This window comes from Odocoileus virginianus, chromosome 6 (genome assembly GCF_023699985.2).
Source record: "Odocoileus virginianus isolate 20LAN1187 ecotype Illinois chromosome 6, Ovbor_1.2, whole genome shotgun sequence".
Lineage (NCBI taxonomy): Eukaryota > Metazoa > Chordata > Mammalia > Artiodactyla > Cervidae > Odocoileus > Odocoileus virginianus.
The window spans coordinates 21,987,425-22,010,058 of NC_069679.1; the positions used below are offsets into that span (position 1 = coordinate 21,987,425).

The following is a 22,634-nucleotide window of genomic DNA, read 5'->3' on the forward strand; positions in this document are numbered from 1 at the left end:
TAAAGTGAAGGCTTTATCATATGTCAAAGAGGGTATATCACTAAATGGATGTGGTAAGTGGACTTTAAATGTCAGGTTGAGGTATGGGAACTTTATTCTGTCAGTAATATGAAACTACCAGAAATTTTACTATGTGAATAAAATATTATCATTCATTGCATAAAATGACATATTTAGGAGAATATTAGTGATGAGCATTTATTGAGCACTACGTGCTAGACATGTTTCCAAGCACTTTACATGCTTATGTGTCATTTAGTCCTTATAATGAACCTATAAAGTAAGTAGGACCTTTATTATACCTATTTTACAAATGAGGAAAATAAGACACAGATAGTTTAAATAACTTTCCCATCATCACACAACGAGTATGTGGCAGAAGATGTTAGACCCTTGGTTGTATCTGACTCTTCGCGACCCCATGTACTGTAGCCCACCCGGCTCCTTGGTCCATGGAATTCTCCAAGCAAGAATACTGGAGTTGGTAGCCATTCCCTTCTCCAGGGGATCTTCTTGACCCAAGGAGAGAACCTGGGTCTCCTGCATGACTGGCGGATTCTTTACCTCTGAGCCACCAGCGAAGCCCTGTATGTGGCAGATACAGGATTCAAATACAGGCAGTCTGCCTCTGGGACTCTTCACAAGAATGGCTGAGCAGTTTGGCAGAGTGGCCTAAGGACTCTAAGACAGACAGAGCTGCTACTTGCTATATGCTTGCGTGCATGCTCAGTTGTATCTGACACTTTTTGACCTCATGGACTGTAGCCTGCCTGCCTGCCAGGCTCTTCTCTTTCCATGGAATTTTCCAGGCAAGAATATTGGAGTGGTCGCCATTTCCTTCTCTAGGAGAGCTTCTTGACCTAGGGATCAAGCCTGTGTCTCTTGCATCTCCTGCATTGGCAGGCAGATTCTTTACCACCTGGGAAGCCCAGTAGCTTATATGAAAGCTTAATAATGTCAGGAAAGATACTTCTTCTAGATAAGCTCAGTAAAAGTATTGGTAAGTAGATGGTACATTGTGTTTGTATGAGTTTTAAAAGGTGACCCTTCCTGTGGGCAAGCACAAGCCCATGTCCCAGCCTGTGGCCTGGTTTATGGAACAAAATTACCAGATTCAGTGCTCATTTGTCTCTCTCATACAGACCTTTGAACATTTTGCTTTCAACTGAATAGCTAAAGTATATTAAACCCTCATATCCCCAAACTATCAGTAAAGTTAACTCTATACCACAAAGCTTTGTTTGATATGTGGACTTTTATGAATATTAGAGTGTGCATGTGTGAGCATGTCCATGTGAAGTTAAAATAAAAAATGGGTGAAGTTCCACATTTGGCTTGATGCCAGAATAAGATCAAAGGACAGCCACAAAGTCTTGGAGTTGAGAACATGAATCCCTGAAGAAACTTCTGAGGAATTCACAGAAAATCTTCTTCAAAATTTAGATCATTAAAAGCCATCAGAAATTTTACCAGGATTCAAACTAATCTTTCTCAATCAGATAACTAAAGATTTTGATTAGGGAGAGAGGAGTGATCTGGAAGACTTCTACAGAGTGACTTTAGATCTTGCTAGAATTTGCCTGCTAATATAGATGTATTTTGGTTCCTCTTGTTTATCTCTTGATACCTCTTGTCTACAAGGGCTTCCCTGGTGGCTCAGATGGTAAAGAATCTATCTGCAGTGCAGGAGACCTCGGTTTGATCCCTGGGTTGGGAAGATCCCCTGGAGGAGGGCATGGCAACCCACTCTAGTATTTTTGCCTGGAGGATCCCATGGACAGAGGAGCCTGCAGGGCTCCTCTGGATGGCAACCTCTACTCCATGAGGTTGCAAAGAACTGACACGACTGAGTGACTAAGCACAGCACACGCACATAGACTACATAGAGAAATACATGTGATTTTCTAAAAAATTTTACCATGCTTTGGGGCCTATATTACCAGTGCGCTTGTACCTGTACCAGATTGCAGGCTTGTTCCCACTTGTGAGCTCAGTCTAGCTTGCCTTTTGTCCCATTACTAGTGAAAATGCATGAAAGTTGCCTACCTCCAAAGATCAAGGTTCAAGATCAAGTCAGCCACAGTGCCTATTACTTAGTTATTCCCCACCCTCCCCACTTGACCAATCATCTTCTAGATCCACTGCCCAGTACTTCAGTACTCAGGTCCTCAAGACCTCTTCCTGCACCTCTGGAATCTCCTGCCAGATTCTCTGTACATGTAACCCCACCAGCCTTGATGACACAGCAATAAATACCACTGGGTACTCCTCGTGCTCTTTCATACCTACTTCGAATTTCACTCATGAATCTGGTGAGGAAAATGATGATTTCATATAAATATACATTGTAAAATGATCAACATATTCAAGCTAATTAGCATCCACTACTTCACAGTTACCGTTTCTCCCCTTTTTATCCATCCCCTGCCCACCCGCCCCCTCCACTCCTCTTGAAGTCTCTTGAGAAATCAAAGTTCAAGTTGGCTGTATTAGTGTTAAGTCCAGACGAGAAAGCCACAATATTTTAAAGAACAGGTTCTTAACCTTGGAAGGTTCATGAATAGACTTCATGGATTCTATAAACTCTCTGAGATAGTATATTATATACAAATGGAGGGCACGTATTTACATTTTTCCAAGAAATACACCATTGTTGTTGTTTAGTCACTAAGTCATGTCTGACTCTCTGAGACTTCATCAACTACAGCCCAGCATGGACAGGCTTCCTTGTCCTTGGGATTTCCCAGGCAAGAAAACTAGTGTGGGCTGACATTTCCTTCTCCAGGAGATCTTCCCAACTCAAGGATCAAACTCATGTCTCCTGCACTGGCAGGCAGATTCTTTACTGCTGAGCCACTGGGAAGCTACAAGAAAGGTACCATAGATTTCATTAAAATTTCTAAGAGGTCAGTGAGCCACAAAATATCAAAGTAAATTGTCTGATCTATTAGTCATATTCCCTCTAGATAGTCAGTGCCCCAGCTGTATTTCTTTGCCTATTTAGAAAAGCTAAAATTCTTGGCAAGTATTAATATACATCTTTTTCTTTTTCTTAATTTGTAGTTTGCAATGTTTAAAAGAAATATTTTAAAATACTGACATATGCCAAGTCACCACTGTTGACAGTCTTGACACACTTTCCTAAATATAACTTTGAAAAACTTGAAAATTATTTCATTTTGTGTAAATCTACTTTAAAAAGTCTGATATTATTTATTTACAAAACTACCATAAGAAAATTATTTAGATATATTTAGATGCACATAATGAACTAATGACTTAAAAATTCAGAAAATTTTAAATGATCATGCTTTTCTACACCCTTACAGTTTTACATTAGATTCCTTTCATAAGCTTACAGTGAGATATCGTTATCATACAAGAACAGCAAGACAGGACTATCATCCCAACCTGGGCTAATCCTGGCAGCTTTTTACACTATGCATTTAATATAATGAATCCAGATGATAACATGCTGCTTTTTTCCCACAAATCTTCCTTACCATGATGTCAGAATAATGCTGCAGTTCCTTCAAAAATAATTCATTCTGGTATAGATAATGTCAATATATTAAGCACACATAGAGGCACTATTTATTTTATTAAATTGGAAAGATTATTGGTCATGCAAAACCAGTCAAATCTCAACTTTATCTGACTTTACCTTCCCACTGGGGTTACCCAAATCAGTCAGTGAGAACAAATATAAGTTTCTGACAGCAAAACTATTCTTCAACCAATACTGCAAGATTGAGTCTTTTTCCACTAACATTGACTGGGTTAGGACATTAAATGACAAATTTTATAAAAAGTGTTTCTTTCTCTTTCCTTCCCTCTCCCTCCCTTATTATGTTTACACAGCTCACAACAAAAAGAGAGCTTGCTGGTCTTGTAAATGAGTTGCTTTTAATCTCCAATTAGCCACCCGTAAGTTTACAAAATGGGGTAACATTGCTTAAAATTAAAATACATTTTTTGATAATTCACTTAGTCCCTACCATTTGGTATAAGTGAAACTACCAAACACAGTTCCAAAAGTTATTAAGAAATTGAACATGCAGTTCCACCAATCTTATGAGCATGTAGCTAAGGAAAAACTCACATAAATCTCAAAGACATATTCATCAGCTCTGAATGCCTCTGTGCTAAGAATGTGCTATTTATTGGAGGGGTGAAGATGAACTCTAGCACCCTTGCTTTTGGCTAAACCATAATCCACTCATATCACACCTGAGAGAAATGAATCAACAAAGTCAGATCTGGAATCTAACACCTCACATGTTTTTTCTATTGTTGCTGTAAGAAATTATGAACAATGCGTAAAGAAACACAAATTTATTATCTTACAGTTCTGTAGGTCAGAGGTTTAAAATGGGTCCAACTGGGCTAAAATTTGTGTCAACAGGACTTTGTTCCTCTTGAGGCTCTAAGAGAGAATTCATTTCCTTTAAAAGAGTGTCTGTTTCCTTGCCTTTTCCAGCTTCTAGAGGCTGCTCTCATTTCTTGGCTTTTGACCCTTCCCTCTATATCTTCAAACCCAGCAACAGTGGGTCAAGTTCCCACATTACATCACTCTGACCTCCTCTTCTTCCTCCTTTCACTTTTAAGAATTGCTTTGATTACATTGGACCTACATGGATAATCTAGAATACTCTTCCTCTTTTAAGGCCAGCTGATTAATAATTTTACTTTTATTTGCAACCTGAATGTGCCTTCACAATGTAAGGTAACTCATTCACAATTTGTAGAAATTAGGACACGGACATTGCTAGGGTCCATGACTTTGCCTACTATAGCTCTCAAGGTTTAGGCATGTATTCTGGTGTTTCTATTTGCTCCTCAAAAGGAGATATAAATTTTTGGTTTAAATCCCCTAAAAGAATTACATGCTATTTCACCTCAGAACCAATGCCCTATACAAGGTGACCATAATTATTTCATTTTCAATCTGATTTTTAATTTCAGAGTGTTTTGGAAACAAAACTGTTTTGTGGAGCTTTGTGGAGCAAGAAGAGAAAGTGATCACTTAGAAGCAGAGTAGGACATGCTTTCACAAAACCTAAAGCAGACTTGAAGAACATTTCCAAATGTACAAGGCCCCGAAGAGAAAGTTAATTTTTTGTAACTTTCCTTTGAAAGTGTAAAAGTGTTAGTTGCTCAGAAAGTGTTCAACTTTTTGTGATCCTATGGACTATAGCCCACTAGGCTTCTCTTTTCATGGGGTTCTCCAGGCAAGAAGAATGGAGTGGGTTGCGATTTCCAAACAAATCCATTGCTGCTGTGAGTACAAGGGAAGTTATGATTATTGTGGGTTGTATCATATGAATATGGCATAATATATATGGCAAGCACCTCCAGAAACAGATTGGAAATGTATTTAACGTCTACTTTCTTTAAAATATATATATGACCTTTATGAATATAATTTCAAGTAGGGTCACTATTTATAGAAGTTTTCCTCTTAGCAGTAATCACTCAAAAAAATATAGTTTTGCTCAAATAAGTAGGCCAAGTAAAGTATGGTTGATTTCCCACTAAAACTTCTACCAGAGAAGAAGCTATACAAGCAACAAGTTCTGTTCAGTAAAGGCCTATTGAAGAACATAATTTTGCCAATAAACTCTTTTCCCATTATACAACAATCACAGGTGCATTCTGTTGGAAAAAATTTTGGCTTCTCAATGAAGTACAATAATACCTAAGCATGTAGTAAATCTTCTAAAATCACATACTTAAAGGAGAAAAAAATGTTTCATTAAACATTAATATCAACACTCCAGCATCAACCACAACAATTTGCTACACTAAAAACAAGAAAACCAAATGCTGAAAGTGAAAAATAGAGTTCTGAATCTTTGGCCACATTATCCATCTGCTTTGTTTCCATTAAAGAGGTAGGATTCCCTAACACTTATTAATTTCTACATTTTTCACAAACTTCAAATCATCTCAATGCTCTACTTTTATTTCTGTGGTGATAGTTTATAATTTTTAAAACTTTTTCTAACCATTAAGTCTAAGAGCCACTTTCCAGACTCATTCACTGCCTAATAACTCTATAGTTAGTATAGGATGACTCCCTTCTTAATAGACCTAATTAAATACACATACTCAGGGATGCATGAATACACACACAGATTCACACACACACACACACACACACACACACACACACACACACATATATGTACACAGTAACTCCCTTTAAGTCTATTCTTGTAGATAAAGAAAAGGATACATAATTTAGAATGTACCAAGACCACAATTATAAAAGGACAGATTTATAGTGGTGATCATTTTGTAAAGCATAGAAACAGCAAATCACTCAATTATACTTCAGAAACAAATAAACAAACCCATAAAAAAAGATGAAATTTGTGGTTACCAGAGGTGGGGATAAGGGTAGATGGAGTTGGAAGCAAACAGTCAAAATGTATAAACCCCCACTTATAAGCACTAGGGATGTAATGTATGACATGATAAATATAATTAACACTGCTGTATGTTATATGTGAAAGTTGTTAAGAAAGTAAATCCTAAGAGTTCCAATCATGGGGAAGAAATTTTTTTCTTTTTCTTTTACTTTGAATCTATATAAGATAGATGTTCACTAAACTTATTGTGATCATCATTTCATAATCCATGTAAGTCAAAATCACTATGCTGTATTACTTTAAACATACAGTGTTGTATATCAATTATATCTGAATGAAACTGGAAGGGAAAATAAATAAAGTAAGAATAAAGTAAGAAAATAAAATGTTCTACTGCCTGAATTGTTACCTGAACTCCTCCTCAGAGTTCTAAGTAACAGACAACATTGAGGTTCCTTTTTCATCTTTTTATTCTGACAAATACTTCTCTCTCCAGAGAGCTCTGTAAGCTTCTATCAATATATATTTCTGGTAGTGGTTTGACCTTATACATGTGTGATATTTCCATAAGAAGTGAAATTTTATTTATTTTGTTAATTGTGCCCTTGTTAATTTTGTCATTCCCACAATCTATAGACTTGTTTTACTTCACTGAGATATTAGCTTAATAACCATGTCCTCAATAGGGACTTAGAACATATCCAAAGGGTGAGAGTTAAGAAAGTGCTGATTGCTCACTTGTGGCTGAAATTTGTATACAGATTAGAAGGTGCCTGGTCATCCAGACAACACAAAGGAAAGACTGTCCTTGAAAAGTCCAAGTAACCCTACATTCATTTCATTCAGTGCTCTTCCTTACAGTGAGTAATTCACTATATTATATTATATTATATCAAACTATTATAAGTTTGATCAGAATTTATTAGGCAGCATCATTTCTTTTTCCAGGTTGTCCCCAAATATGAAAATATTATTTGCAGTCATAGAACATAAATTAGTAAGTTATTTTACTGGTAGCTAAGATGAATTTTCTCTTAGACGAACACACTACGAAGCCTTGGTAAATATTTTTTAAAATACTAGTAAATATTTTCATAAATATTTTCAAAAATGCTAGTAATGGTATTTGTGCATGTGACCCTAGAACAAAGTGAGGCCAGTTGGATTGCAACTGGATTGCACGGGAACTCATATCAATAATTATTTTAAGGTTAGAGAAAGAAAACTATATAATGCAAAGGGACGTAATTTTGTTGAGCCAAAGGAGAACGTTATCGTTGGGTCACTTTGCTCAGGAATAGAGACGAGAATGGCTCCAACAGAGTAAAAGTTCCTTTCCTGACTCGGGGCCCTGCAGTGAGGTCATTTGTGAATGAATTGGAAAGACAGGAGCAGACTAGTGACAACATTTCTCACACACACACACCCCGAAGAATGCCCGAAGCAGTGCTGTGCTCGCCACACAAACCAAGTGTGAGCAGATGCAGGCCTTGGAAACAAAGTACAGTCCATCCAAAAAAATGCTCTGATTCAAATGGCCTCACGGAAAGCATAAAATACAGTTCAACATTAAACCAATGTTATATTATACACAACGTTTAGTTAGATCTCTACCCTTCCACCTTACCCAAGAACCTTATTTTAAACGACAATTTCAGTTCGGATTTTAATACTGCTTCCAGTGAATCTTTCATGATGGAACTTAAATGATCAAAAGCAAACAGACCCACAGTCATTAGCCCACACCCTTCTGGGGGCATTGTGGGCTTCAAGTATGTTTCTTTTCCTGAAATCAATGGAATAGACTCACAACGTTCTGATTTTCTTTGCCTTAAAACAAACAAACAAACAAAAAGCCTAATGTACATTTCTCACACATAAATTAGATGCTAATCTTAGAATATATAGATATTAGAAAACTACCCACATATCAACTAAATCAAATTCTTCACATCAAGAAAAGTGGTGGGCAAAAAGTCTTAGAGCTGCCTTTGGTACTTTCTTGAATAATTTAATTGATAAGAAGTAATCCTAGAAATAACTTGTTAGAGAGTAAAAAAGCTTTATTGCAAATGAAATACACTATTATTTTAAAAATATATAGAACTTACAATCTTTAAGTTTTTCTCCATAAATTGATTTTATCCTAAATATCTATACAATTGGTCTCTCCTTCCATTTTGTTAAAACTTATTCATTCTTTTGTAGTCCACAGGAAATTCTTGTATTTTTCTTTTCACACACTGACCCAAGTATAATTCTTGACCTTCCCATCATTTCAAAAATGAAAAAAAAAAAATTCACATGCAAAACTATTTAATTGCAACTAAGAGAAGAATATTGAGAAAAAACCAACTTAAATGCATAATAGAAGAGACATTATAAATCTAAAGCAAATTAATAATACCAAAATGTTTATCCTTTAGAACCAATGTGCTTTGTTACATTAAGAGCATGTCAAAATATGTGGTATGATTTTAAAGGAACTAAAATATCCTGATATATGGTGCACACAGTTCTAAAACATATTTCTCAAGAGAATTCATGAAAACTAATATTTTATTTTCCTTACAGTACATTCTGACCCAAGTTTTTTCATAAAAGGCATCCTCCAAACTTTCAGATTGAAAAGCAAGACGTTTACTTTTTACCAGTTCTCCTTTAACAACAGAAAATATAAAGCAGTGACTAAATCGTTACAGTGTCTATTCCCTCAAAAGAAAAAATAATGGGAGAAGAATTATGCTTTTCAGTAAAGCAAAAGAGAAAATCATAAGTAACTTTCAGAGATTTCTGTGACCCAGCCCTTCGTTTTACAAAGTGGCATCTTAACATTTCCTGGTGAATTTTCTCCTTTTACCTTCATAGAATATCAAAGTTCTAGGAACACAGCCAGAGATAGCATCACCATTTCTAGTCATAGACTTTCTTCAAAAGAGTGCTGAAAGCTCAGATTCTAACCTAACTCAGTGGTTCTCCAAACCTGCCTTCACCTCAGTATTATCTGGGAAGCTTTTGAAAAATGTAGATGCCCTGGACACACATTCTAGCAATTCTTAATATAACTAGAGGGAGGCTGGAAAATCTGAATTTTTTCTAACACTTCCCAAATCATTCTGATCAACCAGGTTTGGAAATCACCCATGGACAGATGAGCATGGTTAGCTACAGTCCAAAAGGTCACAAAGAGTCAGACACAACTGAAGTGACTTAACACTGGACAATACTAGTCAAGTGTCACTCCACTTACTGACAAACTAGCCAGGTTCAACTTGATACTAACAGACTATATCCTCATCTTCAACCTCTCTTTGATAATAATCAGTTGAAAAGATCCTAATATGCACTACCCACTTATATTCATAACTTTATCAAAAAATTTTGTTAAAAAAAGCGAAATCATATGTTTTATGATATTCTCCAGATTTCAAGATAGTGTCTTCTTTTCCAAAGAGAATTTTGAACTGTAAAATTATCTTTTAAAAGGCTACTTTATAAAAATTAGCAGTATGGCTCTGATATTAGTGACTCTCCCCCATCAATCCTACAGGTCCTCCAAGATTTTGTTTGGGATCTGGAGCTTAACCCAAACTTGTTCTATTGCCTTATCCAAAGATTATGAAAATAAACATTTTGCATATCATTATCTAACATTTGGCCTAATGAATTCTAATGTGCCAATCTAGAGTCAAATCCAAAATTTTGATGTTAAACAAAGTGCAACTTACTTTCCAACAGTTAGGTATGTCCAGGCATCCAGCTGGTGTGGTAGAAAGGACTTGGTTTCTGGAATTAAGCTGATTAAGGAATGAATCTTGGCTTTCTTGCTCAGCATCTCTCATGTAATCCTTGGTAGGATTCAAAGATTTTTAAGCTACAATTCTATCTGCAGAGTGGGAATGACAGTAGCAGCTTTACAGTGTTATTTTGAAGATTAAATGGGATAATGTACAGAAACTGCTGTGTACTTAACAAGAGCTCAACAATTATGAAGACTCAGACTTTGGTACCAGGGAAACTTGAACTTTCATTCCAACTCTATCTCTTGCAGCATTGGGAAATTCCATAAATATTCTAAGTCTCTATTTCATCACCTATAACATGGACATAATAGTCTTGACTACAGCCATGAAATTAAAAGACACTTGCTCCTTGGAAGAAAAACTATGACAAACCTAGACTGCGTATTAAAAAGAAACATCTCTTTGCCAACAAAGGTACATATAGTCAAAACTATGGTTTTTCTAGTAGTCAGGTACAGACATGAAAGTTGGACCATAAAGAAAGCTAAGCACCAAAGAATTGATGCTTTCAAATTGTGGTGCTGGAGGAGACTCTTGAGAGTCCCTCAGACTCCAAGGAGATCCAACCAGTCCATCCTGAAGGAAATCAGTCCTGAATATTCATTAGAAGGGCTGATGCTGAAGCTGAAGCTCCAATACTTTGGCCACCTGATGTAAAGAGCTGACTCACTGGAAAAGACTCTGATGCTGGGAAAGATTGAGGGCAGGAGGAGGAGAAAGGGGTGACAGAGGATGATAGCATATCCTCTAACAGAGGTTAGATAGCATCATCAACTCAGCAGACATGAATTTGAGCAAACTCCGGGAGACAGTGGAGGATAGAAGAGCCTGGCACACTGCAGTCCATGGGGTCACAAAGAGTTGGACACAACTTTGCAGCTGAACAACTTCTTCAAATTATTGCAATGAACAGAACATGTAGAATATTTCATGTATTCTTCCCTGTTGTTAGCACTTAGTGAGTACCATTAACTGACAGCTTTTTAATTCTATTTTCCTTCTCCACTTGCATTCTAAAGATTCAGGAAGAAGTTTGGATTTGCAGAGATACAGAGCATCTCAATTCTCCTTTCACAGATGAGGACATTGAGGCTAGAGAGACTAGGTGGCTTGCCTAAAGTCACACAGCTAATCAATGACAGAACTGGATCTAGTCCCACATTATCCCTAGCAGATATAGCATGGTACATACTATATTGACCTCCCTTAACATAGACAAATACTATTCATAATGAACCTACATCACTCAGAAAACCACTATTTAGTTTCCCTCATGGCTAGAGAGTAAGTCTTGATAGTCAATTAAAAAAATGCAACCAGATCGCTGTCTGTTATAAAATACTGTTATTCAAATGTAACAACATAACTCTCTGATCTTCATTACTGAGTAAAAGCCAAAGAATGACTAAAGTTTGTTAAGAATCCAAAAGAGTCATTTTTGTACTTCTTTCCCTAAATGTACAAGAACATGGACTCTCTGGAGTGGTCTGCTCATTTTGGAGATACTGGCTGCATATAAACAGAAAATAATAAACTCTCCTGTCTACCAACAACTGGAAAACAAATCCCCAAGGAGCACAGTGAGCACTCTCAGGGTGATCGATGACAGATGTACAGTCGGGAGCCACTTTCTATGCTCTGAGCAGAGGAAAGGTCCACAAAGATGTGAGCCAAAAAAAGCTGTGCATAAAACTTGAAAAGAGGGCAATGCATACCCTGTAGTCCCTTCGGTCTTTTTCTTTCACTGACAGAGGATTGCAACCAAAGTGGTTTCTGGCCACAGCAGAAAGCAACAAAAGGCTGCATGGCTGATTTTTCTTAAATAAAAAAAAAAAAAAACCCAGAAGGGTTTATGCTCTTTAAATTGCATGGTCCAGATGGTGTTTTCCATCCTTCATGCTCCTTTGGTTGCGGCTGTGTCTTGCCTGTGTCTTTTGTGGCAGGACACACTCACCAGTCAGCAATTTCACCACTGCTTGGGTCCAAATGAGCTATGGAGAAAGAAATCAGGGTGAGTAGAGAGGCCACAGCTGGGACAGATCAGCCACACTCAACAGGCCTCTCCCACATACATAAACAGAGCAGACCCGGGAAGGAGGGCAGAGAAACAAAATACTGAGGTTTAGAGGGTAGTGCTTGAGGCCTGCAAAGTCTGTGTAACCACATGACATGCACCTATAGGTTCTAACCCAATTGCTGAAAATCCCTGAGTGTCTGTGAAAAGGTGGCTATTAAATGTCTCAGCCGAAACATTCAAATGCTTTTTTATACCACAAAATGTTTTTTCATGCACTTAAGCTGTTTCTTAATACCTAACTGAAAGGAAAGACTCATTTAGTAAGTTTATTCTCATGTAGGGAAGTGTCTCTAATAATGGACTGTGTTTGCTGGGTTTTGAGTTCCTGGCATAGTTTTAAATCTCTGTCTTCACTGCAGGTCTCAGCTGAAAATTTCTTGGATTTGAAATTCATGTGGACCACAATCCTACCCTATTTATTAGAAGAAACATTAAAGAATGTAGCATGTCTTCCACAGCATACTGCATGTGCACCTGAACTGTAAGAGGAAACTAATGCCTTTAGCAATGGATTATGGCTTTTCAAGTACCACTTTCCTTGCATAATACTGCAATAAAAAAAGAAAACATCCAAATGAGATATCAGTATTTTTTCTACAGAGTGAAGGAAATATTTCTAACTCCATATTTGTGGTTTATGTTCAGCCACCTGCTATTGAAACACTAAGGTTTCTTTTTTCTTTTGCCCAAAAGCAAAGGGTCACCCTTCCATTTCTCTTTCTCTATGTCAAGGAGAATGCATGCCAACTCAGTATCCTCCTACATGAACAAAATCCTATGAACAAGAAACCCTTCACCACAGTTTTATCGGCCCAGGATGTTTTTAAGATGTGTAGTCTAATTGGGTCCTCTCCAGGAAAGAACACTAAATTTAAATTGTGGCCTCCATCAACAGCAAAAGCAAAGTCAGCTCTGAGCAGCATTTCCAGTGACTGTTTTAGAATAGGTAGTTCTTGAAAGCACTGGGCATAGTTTCTAAAACTCAATTAATTATGGGGCTTACTTTTTAATCTTTATCTTCAAAGCTATTAGAATGATTTTTTAAAAGTCCACTCATATGCTTCTAATAATAGTTGGAATATGCTGATTTTCTGGAAGACAAAATGTTTTGAGAAATAAAGTTGCTCCTAACCTTGTAAACAGCAAACCTATGTCCAGGGATTTATTCCAAATTAGAGATATAAAGATTTCTACAACGTCTGAATGTAATGGTGACACATAAGAAACAGAGTCAGTGTTCAAAAGGAGAAAAAACGGATCATGTCAATTATGGGATAAAATGGTTTCAAGAATGTTTATTAATATTGGAAAATATTGTGAGAGAGAGGTCAGTTTTTCAAATGATACAAGCTATAAACGATCTTAATGTTTTAAGTATCCATTTATATATGTGTGTGTTTATATGTACATGCTGATTTATATCTATATATACAAGTAGAATCTAAGAGTGAAAGAAAAATATTATTTTTGTTCTCTAATATTGCCTGTTATTCTAAAATTTTCTACAATGAACACAGATTGATGTTAAAATTAGAAAAAAATAAATATAAAAAAGTATGTTAAAATTTTTTAAATTGAATATCCTGAAGAATTTTAAAAGCATGCATCTTGGAACTAAAAAAAAAAAAAAATCCCATCTGGCCTAGTTTTTTTTTTTATTAAAAGTTAATGTGTTTTTCAGATGAAGCCCAGAGACCTTAATTGATTTATCTAAGCAAAGAGTTTGAAGATTCCATCTATTCTTTTAACCGAAAAAGAATATACAATTTACTTATCATAAGAAAGCCTGAACATGCTACTTCAAAGGCCTCTACTCACACACCACAGCTTTCAAGTTTCTTCTGGTAACCAAGGACAAGTTCTAAGAACTGAGATAAATGCTAAAAACCCATAAAGTGACACCATTAGAGTCAGGTGTATCCCAGGGATTTCCATGTCACATACAATGGAATGATCAGTGCAGCGGTGGTTCAGAGGAGCCTCATTGGGCAGAAAAAGGATGCAGAGCATGCATGGCTGCTTGCACCAAAGCAGAGCCATTTTCATTTGCTTCCCCTATAGTGGGTCTCAGTTTAGATCCCTCTGGAAGAAAACTAGGATTTGTATGCAAGTATTTTATTTGAGAGATGAACCAGGAAGTACTGTGAGGGAGGAGAAAAAAATGGGAGAAGAAGGAACACTTACAAAGGTGGGCCAGTGTGGAGGATGTCTGTAAACAAACGGGGATCCACTTGGATGGGAATCGTCTGAGAGACTGTAGAATACACCCTAAAATCTCTTCACTGCAGTGAGCCTGTGAGAAAGGTGGACTATTTATCCACCAACTCTTGTACTACAGTGAATGAGGGTCTGTTCTGGAGTATTAACTTACTAGTGTGTGCATGCGTGCATGCTCACTTGGTCTTGTCTGACTCTTTTGGACCCCATGGACTGTGACCCACCAGGCTCTTTGTCCATGGAATCTTCCAGGCAAGAATACTGGAGTGGGTTGCCATTTTCTTCTCCATAACTTACTGATACTGGATCCCTAAGCAACTCAGCACTTCTGCAAACTGCCCTGGGTAGAGATGTTCAGGTAACCTTCAAGGCATGGAGAGAACATAGGCTTAGAAGCAGGTTAGACCTCAGGGTGAACCACGCCTCTGCCACCTACAAAACTTTGGGCAGGCTATTAGGTTAACCTGGCACTCCAGTTTTTCATCAAAAATGGAAGTAAACTGTAAATGTTTTACACAAACACTATAAAAATCTTAAAATATATTATCAAGTAATTTTCCATTGTGCCAGTTCACCTGTCAGGGCTTCTAAAAGCAGAAGTCTACTTGCCATTTGAATAAAGCACAAAATGTGAATTTTAAGCTCTGCTCTATCACTTGCCATTTTGGTATTCCCACCCTGAACACCCATTTATCTTTGATGATCATTAACTTTTATGATAATCTGATGGGTTCCTATACCATTCAGGAATATTTTAGATCAACAATTTCTATGCTATAATAAAAAATTTTAACTTTTTAATTTTATATCAATAATAACAAGCAGCACACTATTGAGTGCTTAATATATACTAACCAATATATACAGCAGACTTCACATGTGTTATCTCCACAAAGCTCAATAATTATACTTGTTAGGTACTATTACTAAGCCTATTTTACCGATGAGAAAAATTGAAACCTGGAGAAAGTAACTTGCCCATGATTGTGTAACTAAAATACAATATGATCTGTGCCCCAATCTAGATCTGAATGACTCCAGAACTAGCACTCCACAATTGCACTGTAATCCCTTCTACTTGGAGAAGGAAATGGCAACCCACTCCAATATTCTTGCCTGAAAAATCCCAGGGACAGAGGAGCCTGGCTGATTACAGTCCTTGGGATCGCAAAGAGTCAAACAATGATTTGAGCATGCCCTTCTCCTTTTATAGGCAATTGGACAGATTACATGATCTGCCAACTCTTTAATCACCAATAAGCTATGGCAGCACTCTAATAATCAACTGTGGTTTAGTAGAAATGATCAACATCTTGCCATAATAGACTACTACACACCATTTCAAACATCACTTCCAGTCTCCTATATTGGATCTTTGGAGCAAAAAAGATCAGGGTTTAAAATCTGGCCAAGCACTTCATATCTGTATGATGTCAGACAAATGCGTTACTTCCATGTGACTTAGTTCCCATCAATGTCCAACATGAAGAGCCAGCAGAATATACAAAAGGGCCTTAATGAAGATGTATTTCAAGTGTCTGACATATAGTATGTGCTCACAAAATCATAGCTAGAAACTACTCCTCCTCAGTTGTCAGCAAGGCATTCAGCCCATGTCCACTAGCTAATTACAATGCTTTGTACTGCAGACTGGTGTGGTAGGTGACCTATTGCTCAAAGTATATGAAAGTGGAACTATTATGTTAAACCCCTCCATTGTTGTGAGTAGTTACAGCTAAAATGTTGTGCCAGATTTTTCACACTCAGTAAAATTGGTCCTACATCCTCGAATGAGTATCCATTTATAGATTCATGTGGAATATAGATACAGATGGAGAGAAAACTATTCTTCATATATAATGATATGCATATTATGTTTATGTATTCATATGTATGAATAAAATAATTAGCTCACTTCCACTTCATATAGATTGTTGAAGAAAACATGCAATTTTACTACTCCTACAACCTAATAAATTTATTAGCTTATCTTGGCGATAGATGGTACGATGATACTAGCAAAGAGTTAAGAGTGAGAAAAGGGATAGAGGAAATAAAATTAAGAAATGAAACCTATTCTGAAAACCCTGTGAGTGCCCATCATTGAAGTCATTTTGGAAAAATAGCCTGTGGGTAAAACTGTAAACACCATATGTTTTTGAGTATTCAAGTGTTGTCTAAGAAAATTATTGAAAAAAAAACTTCAATCCCAAGATTATTTTGAACTGGCAGATTTGGACATTTTAATAACCCCTTTCCTTTAACTAACCTTGCTGGTTCTGCAAATAGTTATTTATACTAACTAAAATGAAGGCTACAAAGAATTTATGTCTTTATTGAACTTTATAAATTTCATACTTATTAGGAAAGAAGGAGCTTATGGGGGGGGAAAGCTATATTTTTTGGTGTTTCTGTTATTAACTCACTCTGACCTATCTGTGTCTGAGATTTCTCTTACAAACTCAAGTAAAATGGTGCTATTTGCCCTCTAAGTTCAATTTTTAAAAGTTATAAATAAAATTAGATATTGTAAAACAAAAACCATGATATATCCAAAGTGTGAAAGAAAGAAAGTGAAGTCGCTCAGTCGTGTCCGACTCTTTGCAACCCCCGTGGACTGTAGCCTACCAAGCTCCATGAGATTCTCCAGGCAAGGATACTGGAGGGGGTTGTCATTACCTTCTCCAGGGGATCTTCCCAACCCAAGGATCGAACCCAGGTCTCTTGCATTGGAGGAAGACGCTTTAACCTCTGAGCCACCAGGGAAGCCATGATATATCCAAAGGTAGATCATATTTTTCATTTTTAGTTCCTCAGTGATTCTTAAAAAGCTATGTAAAGAGCATCACAGATGAATGAAATCTTCAGCATCATTCTGTGGCATTTATAATAAAGCATGTTCTAATATTACATCAGAGGGAACAACCAGAAGAAATAATATAGAATCCAAAATGCTTTTCACGCAGTGTTAGCATGTACATCACTCAGCCATCACATGGTTTGGGGGTTGTATAAATTTTCATGCATCAGTTTGAGTAAGTTTATCAGTCATGGTGGTGCTTTCAGCCATCAAACAACAGACTTATCAAACTATGTCATGTGCAATTTAATGAGGATATAAAAATGCTTAACAAAAAGTGGTTTACCACTAGTTAATATAGACTTACATGAACAATTATTTCCTGAGAATGACTATTTATCAGACAAGTAGAACTCCCACAAACAGAACTGCTGTGTGATTTGGGCAAGTCCTTCAACCACTCTGATCTTTAGAAACTTCACACAGAGGGCATGGATTGGTTAGTTGCCAGTACTCTTCTCACACTAGTGCTTTTGGATTATTACTTAGTGCATCTGCTTTCATAAATTAAATTCATTTTAAGAGTAGAATTATACTGAACTACAAAGTTTTAAGATGATGTAACATCTTTTGGAAATTTTTTTCCCAAATTATTTGCATTCTTCTCCCATATTTGCCCACTTACTTATTTACACAACCAGGCAATAATAAATCCTTTTTTCTCTTACCACTTAATTTAGGAATGACACCTATTTTCACACTTTCCACTCCTTTAGAAACTAAGCTCTTTGAGACAAAATCTATGCTTATTTTTTTTTCCACTGTACTTAGCAAAGTGCCTTACTCATAAGACACATTCATTAAATATTTTTTAATAAATTAATGTTCCCTGATGGTATCAATTTAGTGTGCACTCTGGTGTCTGCCTCTCCCAGCCATTACCACAGTTCCTAAGGTTGCAGATATGACATAATCTGAAGTCCAGATTGGAGAAGTTCTCCACTCTTGTCTTTATTCCATTGCTCTAAGCCATTTCAGAAATTATCTGCTCTTTCTTTCTTCCCTCTTGGCTTTGAGAGTGGTTCACCCTCCTTGTTTTGTTCCATTTAACTTTGGCAGCTATTCCCAGACTGTTTACCTTGTGTACTGACCTTGGAAACCCCTAAGATTTGCCTCTGCTAATTATCTCCGCCTGCTTTGGCTCCAAATCCAAATCATTGCCCAAGAGCAGGCCTGAGATACCACCTGCCCCATCACATGGAAAGGAGATCATATTTGATTTCCTTGGACAACATCCATCTTACCAGGTTCATCCACAACTCAGATTTGCTTTTAATGAGTATTTGAAACCCAGTCTGCAATAAGGTTTAAAACTTTCTAGCCGTGAATGTGAGAAGGATATTCATTTACTTCCTATAACAAGTGCCTGCATTGAAATAAAGCAGTAGAGGAATAGATGCACTTCTTGACAGGACATATGAAGAATGTGGAAAATAATGAAGAATTAAGAAAGATAAAATATATCTGAATTATAGGATGTTGGGATTTAAAAAACTCTAGAATTTTTAAATAAATAGGAGTCACAAAAATATTTATACAACATAAAATTTCATTTATGTAATATTCTGATACAGGATCATTTAGACTGTGCTTTAATATTTCTAAGAAAAAAGAGCTAAGTAAGCCAATATCTAGTATTTTTATATTGAATGGAAATTTTAATTTCCACATTTCTCCCAGTACAATCTTTTGAAACTACCACATACAAAAAATATTTTTTCTTTACCATACAACTCTTTAAAATATTGTAAAGTGAGTATGTCAGACCTCACTACCACCAACACCTATGTGTGTGTGCGTCCAATGTAATCATAAGAACTTTCTATTAATACTTGTTAGTACTGAGGCAAGTACTTTACATATATTATCTCATCATAATTTATGATGTTATTATTAATTTCACTGTGGGCTCATGTTTAACTTTCAGAGTTTGATTTTTATCATATACTAATAATTTGGCCTTTAAGCTTGAATTTTAAAATGAAGAAGATGATATATACTTCATATAGTTGTTGTGAGGCTTAAGAGGATTCACATTTGTTGTAAGGATTAAGTTAGCTAAAGGACGAAAAGCACAGGATTTTCAACAAACTGTGATTGTCATTAGCCATCAGAATTAACTGCTTTCAAGCCAGGTATCCTCAATCTACTACTTCTGTAACTGATTTTAAAATTTTCGTATAATTGTAATAAATAATATATATCCAGTATAAAAATTGAGGCCAAAAGTAGAACTAAGAGACAGTGCATATTAGAAAGACAAAGACAGTATTTGGTGCATATTTGTTCAATTTTTAATTTGCACAGCATCTTAATTGTTTCTTTAGGTTAAGACATCCAATTGGCAATCTGGGTTTTTAGTATTATTAATATACATTAGCATCTTACCATGTTATTGGAAATTCTCCTTGTAAGTTTCATTTTAATGATGCATGGTATTTCATTAAGTGACTATATTATGATTACTTTTCTCTTTTGAATATTTACTTTTATAAATGACTGTATAACAGACATTTTATTAATAAATATTTGTTTCAACTTTTATTAGCACAGAGCTCAGATTTTTTTTAAAAAGAGATAATCTTGAGGTGTATACTTCTAGTTGATACTAGACTAAGTATGCAAGACTGCATACTTACAAATCTTACTTTGCATTGTGTGTGTATGACTATTAAACTTCATTGTGTTGGTCTTATCCCATAGTGATTTCATGGGTCCAATGTTTTCATATATATCTCTCAATTCTGTATCTTCTATGAACACAATGTATCTAAATCTTCATTCCAACTATTTAAATAAACTTTGAGAAAGAAATTTTATTTCTTTATTTTAAATTTTATTTATTTATTTTATTGCAGGATAATTACAATATTGTGATGGCTTGTCACTGGAAATACAATCTCTAGGCTGATATTGGTCCATTAATCAAAATCCTGAAAACATTGTTGAAATAGCTGAAAATTCTCTAACTACACCATCATTCAGTCTTCATGTCTCTGTATCATCAAGATGGTAAAATTCCTCCTAAAATATGTTATCACAAGGTAGATTCATTTTTATATGGATGTAAGCAATTATATGGAATTTGAAACTATATAAGGAAATTTTAGATGAAAATCATTTTAAAATAGCTATTTGTAGATAATATGAACTAATTGATCTGTCTCATTTCTACTGCCAAGATATTTATTCACACAATATTTAGAGAATACTTGTTAGGGACTTTGTCCTGTGCCTCATGTATATTTCTCAACAGAAAAAAAATAGTAATAACTTTGCCTGAAAAAGTAGATTTATTGTTGTAAAAATAGAGGCTTAGAAAATTATTATTTTATAATTTGTTTTTGAACTATGAAAGCATGAGTGGTTGCATGGATGGATAGATAGAGGAGTGGATAGAGGGGTGAATGAAAGATAATGTCCAAAATGTTTACAGTATTATTTTTTTTGATCAACAGTACTTTGGCCTGCATTCATTAGGTTTTACTTGTAAGTTGCCTGGCAAGTCTTATCAAAGTACATATTTGCTAAAAAAGTCAGCATTGATCAGCTAATTCTGAATACTATCTAACGGCAGCATTGTCTTTTTCCAATGTTTACTAACGTAAATGTTTCCAAGAATAGACTGTACTCTCTACAAATATAATTCTTGACATATTAAATAAAAATAATTTCAACTGAAATTATATTTTTAGATATCATCTTATCAGTAAAATATTGTTTATTCCCTTTCAAATCACTACCCCAAAAAATGAATTTTAAAAGAATTACTCTTTTCCTTTGACAAATAAAAAACCCAGGAAGGTGTTGTTCTGTGTTCCCATCATAATTTAAAGGGCAAATTGATAATGCACAGACCACTTGATGTCCTACAAATGAAAGAAGAGGATGTCCTCAAATGCCTTGCAGTAGGAACCCACTCGGAGAAGGCAATGGCACCCCACTCCAGTCCTCTTGCCTGCAAAATCCCAAGGACGGCGGAGCCTGGTAGGCTGCAGTCCATGGGGTCGCTAAGAGTCAGACACGGCTGAGCGACTTCACTTTCACTTTCATGCATTGGAGAAGGAAATGGCAACCCATTCCAGTGTTCTTGTAATTTCTAGTAATTTCTTTAATTTCTAGTGTTCTTGTAAATTCTTTTCTGGAGAGTCCCAGGGACGGGGGAGCCTGGTGGGCTGCCGTCTATGGAGTCACACAGAGTCGGACGCGACTGAAGCGACTTAGCAGCAGCTGGAACCCACGCAGGTGGCACCAACCTTCATTTCCAAGAGCAACACTCATTTACAAAGGGAAAAATGATAGCGTTACCTCATTACCCTGAAGAGAAGCTGGAAGAAACTTCTGAAGGAGGTTCCTGCCATTGTCGCCTTTGAAAACTGCTGAGGTCAGCGCCATATCCCCCAGGAATGCTGACCCATAAGCGGGGCTTAAGTTTGCCACTGCCCCTGGAACCACTCCTGTGGTGGGCGCTCCAGGCCTAGAACCTTCCCTAACTGGATCCACGCAGCCTTCTGAGAGCCCGACGTCCAGTGGGTGCTGATCCCTGGATGACCGCCAGCCTCACAGAGGCGTCTTGCATTAACCTGCGTTTAACTGTGCCACAGACTCCCCTCTGCACTGTGTGAACACTGCCACCCACGCCACAGCTCAGCAGGTCTGATACGCCGGCTACAGGGCCGGGAGCTCTGCGCATGTGCAACAGCATTTCGGTGAGCACCCGTAGGAGGCCATACTGTTCCCTGTGGAGAGAAGAGCTGCTGAGAAGGGGGTTGTGAAAAATAAACAGCTTATTTAAAAGGAAAAGAAGGAAGGAAGAAAAGGAAGAAGGGAGGAAGGACGGAGGAGAAAGGGGGAGGAAGGAAGGAAAAAGAAACTAAAGGGCATCTTCCTTACTTTTCCTGTCAGAGCCTCCTTATCCACCATGTTACAGGAACTATGCAATTTTTCAGATTCCTATATCTAATTTTTGTTTGTCCTCATTTTAATTTTGCTTTAACTTCTTATCTAAAAATTAAGGTCTCTTAAATTGCCCCCAACAGTGTGCATCATGGAAAGTGTACTAAAGAGGGGGAAAAAATGTAATTTGGGTCTTTGGGGAGTTAGAGGCACCACCTCATTTTTTAAAGTATATTGAAATGAAAAAGTAGTTGAAATCCACTAGACAACCTCTTGAGGCTTTATTTACGGGCTCTATATGGATGACTAGGAGATGGTAAAATTATGCAAAGCCAAGGCAGATTCTTTAGTTGTCATTTTCTTCAACAATAACCATGTCCTTGTTATCTATGACAGATTAAATGAGC

The 22,634-nt window shown here is 36.6% G+C and overlaps 1 pseudogene; it reads right to left on the minus strand.

The window, feature by feature from the left end:
• The window catches only part of LOC110140917 (small ribosomal subunit protein eS26 pseudogene), a 91,839-nt pseudogene extending 70,113 nt beyond the window's left edge, over positions 1-21,726 (minus strand).
• Between the last annotated feature and the right edge of the window lie 908 nt (positions 21,727-22,634).